General features: G+C 44.7%; 1 long non-coding RNA gene across 1 annotated transcript; it reads left to right on the forward strand.

The window, feature by feature from the left end:
* Positions 1-295: 295 nt before the first annotated feature.
* LOC309848446 lies at positions 296-7,135 on the forward strand. Its single transcript, XR_014303049.1, has 2 exons — positions 296-505; positions 6,011-7,135. It is a non-coding gene; the product is annotated as an uncharacterized lncRNA (long non-coding RNA).
* The last annotated feature ends 432 nt before the right edge of the window (positions 7,136-7,567 follow it).

Consider the following 7,567-nt stretch of genomic DNA (forward strand, 5'->3'; position numbering starts at 1 on the left):
GGCTTGAGCTCACAGCCCCCAGATCAAGAGTCACTTTCCACCAACTGAGCCAGCCAGGTGCCCCCGAACTCAAATTGAAAAGTGGAAGAAAGTAATCACAGCAGTGAACACCGGAGATCCTCATCAAAGCAAAGCTGTGTTTCCAGGAACGTCAGGCCTGGCTGCGCCGTGTTAATTGGGGCTGCAAGTAACTTAATAACTGAGCAGCCTCTCCGTGTGGCCCCCATGGCAACAAAGCCATGCCCGGCAACCGGACTTTACTTCCTCGGTGATAAATGAGTCACATACGGTCTATTTTTACGGCATGGCCAGTTGGGTGGAGGAAGTCGCGTTGCCTTGGTAAATGGGAGAGAATTGGATCCTGAGGGGAAGCTCTGACACGCAGGCAGCTTCCACAGTAACGCAGTGAGAGGAGGGAGCGGTGGGCCCCAGAGGCCGGCAGGAAGTGGCCTTTCCTGGGTCGGTGCTTCCGGCGAGAACTGTCCAACACGGCGTCTGTGCGAAGGTCAGTCCAGCCTTGGTGTGCACATCCTCACTTCCCATTCTCCAAAGTGCGCTTCAAATGCCTACTTAAATGCAAAAATGCCTCAACACTTAAGGAATAAGGGAAAAAGGAGGCTAGAGGCAGAATTCTTGTTTTCGGGGATGCATTTCTTTTTCTCTCAGGTCTTCTGGCAGTTGGATCTACGTTCCCTTTTACTTAATATAAACTTGCACTTTTGTTTTTGAGCAAAAACCTATCTTACTGAATCTCTTCTCTTTGGGGTACAATATTTGCATAGAGGGCCATCGTCACCTTTGATCTAAGTCACACAAACAAAATTACCCTGAGGTCCTCCGTGGTTTTTAAGAGTGAAGGGCAAGCGTCAGACCAAAACGTTGGAGAATCATTGCTCCAGATTATCACATAATTTCATGGCGTTTGGTGTCCTGACTTACAGAGCAAGTGTGATAGGAACACAGTTCAGATCCCCCCTGAAGCATTTTCTGGCACTGAGGTACTTGTCAATAGCAGTAGGTAGGCCTTCTACCTGTAATACTCCAAGAGTTAAGGCAGCGGAGGGGATTAGAAAGAACATATTTTTTACCATCCGTTAATTTACCATGTAAAATTGCTGTAAATGATGTGTACAGATTTTCTGTTCAAATATTCAATTGTAAACTTCTTATTAAGACTGTTATGTTTCTATTGCTTTTGTATGGAATGATACTGCAAAAATAAAAAGAAAAGAACCTTCAAAAAAAGGAGGGGGGGCGCCTGGGTGGCTCAGCGGGTTAAAGCCTCTGCCTTCAGCCCAGGTCATGATCCCAGCGTCCTGGGATCGAGCCCCACATCGAGCTCTCTGCTCAGTGCAGAGCCTGCTTCTCTCTCTCTCTCTGTCTCTCTGACTGCCTCTCTGCCTACTTGTGTTCTCTGTCAAATAAATAAATAAAATCCTTCTCTTCACCCTGATATCAGGACCTGAGCCGAAGGCAAAGGCTTAACCCCCGGAGCCACCCAGACGCCCCGACACCCCTCATCGTTATTTTTTGAAGGCAGGTTTCTTTGTGAGCAGGCTAATGGGGCCTCTCCATCCACCTCCCTACGTCCTCAGGCATCAGCCCCGCACCGCCCGAGCGCCAGATTTGAACTTAAACCCACCGTGACGTTGTCCGCCCTCACTCTTTCTGCCGTTTCCCAGTTTGAGTTGCAACAAGCAGGTCAGTCATGGAACGGCCTCCCAGATGTGGCACCGACTCACTTCCCTTCCCTACGTCTTACCCTTACGCTTCACGCTGTGGGGTGGACGGGGCCCTTTGCTTTCTGCAATCCTGGGGTAGTTTCCCTGCGCTCAGCTACTAGAGCTGCTCTGATCCTGGCTTACCCTCCACCATGACCTGCCTCGTCAACCCTGCCCAGTTCCTTAAACAGTACGCTCACTATTTTGTCTGTTCCTAAACTGTCCCAAAACCCTGGGATCTGAGTTTGGACATGGCTTTCGATTATCCTCTTGCACTGTCTCGATAAATTCAACCTATTTTAAAATTGAGCTGTTCATAAGCTTATCAAATCAAAAGCAGTCTTGAAGGCATAGATCAAAAAGTGCTGAAAAGCCAGTGGTGAACAGTGAGAATCCACTGGACGAGAAAACAGCCCAGTGAGTGGGAGTCTTAGAACCAGCCACCATGTCAAGTTCTCATGATTTCTTTCAGCCCTGCCCCCAGCTATGCTTTCCACATGGCCTTCCCTCCCAAAATCCTTCTGGAAGGGTCTACTACATGCTTCTCGAGAGCAGAGATCTCAATACATTTTTTTTCCTAACCCTGCAGTATTGGGAATCTTGCTTGGCTCAGTGTAGGGTCAAGTACAAAACTGTGGGTTGATTGAGAAGCTTGTGACAAATGTGGTGGGAACAATAGATTCTGTATCGATGAAGTCTCCTTCTGATCTCCATGGGAGGTAAGTTCTGTGGCGTCCAAAAATGGGAATCCCATTTCAGTCACATCCATCTGGACCATGGCGAGTGGTAGAACGCACATTTAAACACTTGATAAATACTTTTAATTATGATGGTGGATTGCCTACCACTTTCAAGGGTTGATGTTTGAGAAAATTGCCTCTAATATAATTATTCCTACTTTCATCTTTTGTGATGGAAAATAACTAGGGTCCAGAGGTTTAAGGCAACCAACGTTATTCCCCTTTTAGAAAATTCGAAAGAGGCACCAACTTCATGGGTTACCGTGACTCAGCCTGTTTCATGGTGCAGAGAGTTCTTTCTGCAAAAATGCTCCATTAAAAGAATGTGGGGTGTTCCCGTGGACATTCTGAGCTCACAAGTGCTTAATTTCTTCACAAAGAGGAAGAAAGCCATTGTTTTCAGTTTACTCAGATTTTTTCCTACTAAGGGCATTATTTGGCCAATCTTTAAAATGAGAGATAGAGTGACATCCCATGAAGTCCATCCTCACGGTGGCCACTAAGGATGGCTTCTTGCTGTCACTGTCTCTGATGCAGGAACTTGGCTTCCTCTGTCTCACAGCAGAGTGGGAAGCAAACACTCAGCTGCTAGTGGCTGAAACAGAACTAATGATTTAATGGTTGTATGTGTCCACTCTTCCTTTGGATGATGGGCGGCTTAATCGTGGAGGTCACTCGAGAAAGCTATAGATGTCTGTTGCCAGGGAAACCAGACACAGCTAAACACACTCAGCCCGGGCTCTCTTCTCGGCAGTGGTGAGAACCCCCCTTCATGGGTGGGGCTTCATAACTCCCAGGACAGATAGAAGACCCCCGGAGGCGTGCAAACATGAAATATGGGAAACAAGTTCAGCACTGGGGAACTTCTGGATATGTTATCTTGAATCTAAATTTTAAATAATTCTGAAGCCTTGTGGTGCCTTTGCAAAATGACTTGAGTCTGCCCACAAGGGACGCACCTGGAGTGAACGTGGAGAGGATTTGCCTTCTCCGTGTGAGGACGCCTTGTAGTCAAGTGAGAGGGGGACTCGGGGTCCCAGAAGCACTGGCTCCAAGCCGTAGCTCGCTCTAGGGCCCTGAAGATTCTTGTAAGACATCCTCTGCACTTTGACACCCTCAGTGACACCATAAAACTTCACGGAAGGGGACCCAGGCCAGCCGGATGCACAATCAGAGTACAGTGAGGTGTGTGAAAGCTCTGTGAGTCGGTCACACATTCATGAGGGCGACGTGTGGCTGACACAGAGGAGGTGTCCTCTGACAGTGAGCGGGGAGAGGGAGGAGACTTTTCTCCCTGCCCTGGTGGGGGGAGGGGCCTTTTATTTTCTTCAACAACCAGTGAAAGACCCGCCTCATAAAGAATACGTTCAGTAGAAACCACACCTTATTCTGCAAGTAATCGTGTAAATGGACGGGAAGTCCACGTCTTCATGTGCGATGGCGAAGGCTTTTATGGGTGACTGGCCCACCGGAAGGCTCCGGCAGTTCCAGCTGCCTGAACCAGGCCCCTCCGGAGTCAGACGCACTTCCGTCAGCAGGTGGAAAAGATACGCAGATTCCAGCAACACGGAGTTAGTGTAGGTAACACACGAGAAAATAAAGGAGAGACTAGAAAGAAATCAGGATACACGTAAAGGTACTAAGAGGTTACGTGTTTGTACTCTTATGGAGGGTTCTCAGAGCCGCCATGTTTCTATGAAAAGGGGCATGTTCATATTCATGGTAATGTGGGGATGAGGGGAGAGTGATAAGAGAAATCTGTGTTCTAAGGTGGACAACCAACCCAGCAGGGGAATCCCAGTCCGGGCCCCAGGGCCATTCCTGGTTCCACCCCGTCCCCCAGCCCTGCCAGCCGCAGCCACAAGAGTGGCACAGGTATGGAAGTAGAAGTGTATAAACTCTCCCTTTGTCGGTGCTCGGGGCTCAGACCTTGGGAGATCACTCTCTGGGCCCACGAGTGTGAAGTAAACCTCCCATCCTCCAAAGTCTCTGGCGGCCGCTGGGTTCTTCCACCAGCATCCAGTTCAGGTTCTGTAACATTAGAAATTGAGTAAGCTCACTGTGTGATTTGGAAAGACCCTGAACAGCACTCTCCTGTGAAGGGGGAATGAGGGTGTGATCTAGAGTAGTCGAGGGACAGGGTCTGAAGTCACTCTTGCATTTTGGCTGCTGGGACCCTGGAATCACCTGACCAGTCTTTGCTTCAGTGCGTTCATCTACAACATGGGCCCTAATGGCACCCAGAACGTGGGGATACTGTGAAACTGTACACAATTCACTTAAAATGTGTACTAGCCTCACAGATCAAGGTGATTGCATATAGCATCATATAAAAAATCAAGTGGATTCTAATTTCAAACTCCTCTTTAACAGAGGAGTAATTGTGGCCATTCTAACAGGTCGGGTGGTATCTCAATGTGGTTTTGATTTGAATCTCGTAATGGTTAGTGATGATGAATACTTTTTCTTGTGTCTGTTAGCCCTTTTATGTCTTCTTTGGAGAAGTGTCTGTTCACGTCTTCTGCCCATTTTTTAATGTGATTATCTGTTTTGCATGTGTTGAGTTTGAGGAGTTCTTTATAGATCCTGGATATCAGGCTTAGTCTGTAGTATCATTTGTGAATATCTTCTCCCATTCCGTGGGGTGCCTCTTTGTTTTGTTGACTGTTTCCTTTGCTGTGCAGAAGCTTTTATCTTCATAAAATCCCAAAAGTTCACTTTTACTTTTGTTTCCTTTGCCTTTGGAGACATATCTTGAAAGAAGTTGCTGTGGCTGATATTGAAGAGGTTACTGCTTATGGTCTTCTCTAGGATTCTGATGGATTCCTGTCTCACGTTGAGGTCTTTTATCCATTTCGACTTTATCTTTCTGTGTGGTGTAAGTTTCATTCTTCTACACATAGCTGTCCAGTTTTCCCAACACCATTTATTAAAGAGACTGTCTTGGGGCGCCGGGGTGGCTCAGTGGATTAAAGCCTTCGGCTCAGGTCATGATCCTGGTGTCCTGGGATCGAGCCCCACATCGGGCTCTCTGCTCAGCAGGGAGCCTGCTTCCTCCTCTCTCTCTGCCTGCCTCTCTGCCTACTTGTGATCTCTGTCTGTCAAATAGATAAATAAAATCTTTTAAAAAAATAAAAAATAAATTAAGAGACTGTCTTTTTTCCAGCAGATATCTCTTACTGCTTTGTCAAAGTCTATTTGTCTGTAGAGTTGAGGGTCATATCTGGCACTCTACTCTGTTCCACTGGTCTGTGGTGTATAGACAATGAAACTTTAAACACTGAAGAAATAAAATAAAATTTAAAAAAACTAAAAATAAAAAAAATGAGTCTCTTAAAAGCTGCATTAATTTTTTTTTTTAAAGGAAAGGAGTAAATTTTAAATACGGAAATTACTTCTTTTAAAGTGTATCTAAAAGCAAATAAGTATTTAGGAAACTGTGTTTGAAAGTAACAACTTGCAGTCTGCAACTTCTTCCCAAACACTGTCATCAACCCCCAATATACTAATTAATCATTTATTTGAATTATCTGTCCGTTTGCCTTTCAGATTAGGCCTCCTCTCAAGACCCAACTTAACGTTCAGCTCACTGAATCTGGCTCATACCGGCGTGTGCTGATCTGGAGAGAAGGCCCCACGGTCCGGGCAAGGACGCCGGAGTGAGCCCGGTGTGTGTGGAGGGCTGTCATTTATTCTTTCAAGGCTCACTCGCTTAAAAGGGGACACAGTTATTTGTATCTAAATGTATCTAAATGTGCATAATTGGTACAAAATCAGAAACCATAGAAATACAGAATTTATCAGCCTTTGAACTTAGTAAATCAGTTAAAATCGTGTTGTGATGGAAGGTGCGTGAGACTCTCACGGTCGTTGGTCACATCCCTCTCCCATCTCGTCTCTGGAAAGGACAAAACAAATAACTGAGTTTACTTCTGTAAAACACTGATTTAACTAAAGTAAATAACATATAACATATAAAGCCTATAGAGAAAAGGGTTTAAAAATGATTTTATTAATTATTTTTTAAAAATAATTTTTCCTTAAAGTAAAATAATTTTTCCTTAAAGTAGCTCAAATAGTTTGGACACGGTGATGTACGTTCATTGTTAGATAAGCAGGGGTGGATTCACCAAGTGGTCAAGAAGTAAGGAAAGTGGCTCTGCCCTGGGAGTGTCCTTGGAGGCTCCTCCTCTGGGCAGGAGCCCCTCACTCCCTGAGCACTTGGTCTCAGGGCACGCTTTTATGAACAGTATTGTTTGTTTCTGTAAAGAAACAAATATAAGGGGGGAAAATACCCTGTGCTATAGGCATTTAAAAATGAGGGGGGGCTTCTTTTCTTTGAGATTATAGGAAAAAAGGATTTGGAAACTACAGTTTTGTGCCCAGCTAACAGATTAGACAGCACAAATAATTTCAGTGATTCTAGATCATTTGCCTTTTCCATTTGGGAAAAAAGAAATGTAATGCATGCTCAAGACCTCTCCAAAAACCCAAGTGAGTAGACATGAGACCCAGGACACAGAGATCTTAAACAGAAAATGCATCAGAAACAATCAATCCAAAAAAACAAAAATGAAAACAAACAAAACACAACACGTTCTCCCCGCCGGATCATCGATGACTGATTATTCCAAACTAAACCTTTCCAACAATAAAATGGAATTTTTTAAAAAAATGATCTTATTTACATTTATTTTCTCAATTATATAGAAAAGTAACTGGAAAATGATAGGAAAATGCCCAACATTTTTAAAAGAAATGTATGGCCGATAGATGAATAAAATACCGTAGAATGTTATAGTCTGGGGCAGCTGACGGAGGGCTCGGCAGATGAGGACAGAGACAAAGGGAAACGGGAAGGATCCACTTGGCCTACGCACAGAGACCGGCCAGAACGACACCAGTTTGCTGATGTTTCATTACCCATTTTCTGCAAGATTCTCATGACATTACGTGGTTCAATAGTGGAAAGCTTCTACATGTTCATGAGTGTTTATGCCAGTATCAATTTTCTATTTTAGAATTTATAGCCAAGCACAAAATGGCACAAAATAAATAAATAAATAAATAAAGCATTAATGTACTGATAGTTTTTTAAAAGAACAC

The sequence above is a fragment of the Mustela nivalis genome (assembly GCF_964662115.1).
Source record: "Mustela nivalis genome assembly, chromosome: 14".
In the NCBI taxonomy this organism is placed as follows: Eukaryota; Metazoa; Chordata; class Mammalia; order Carnivora; family Mustelidae; genus Mustela; species Mustela nivalis.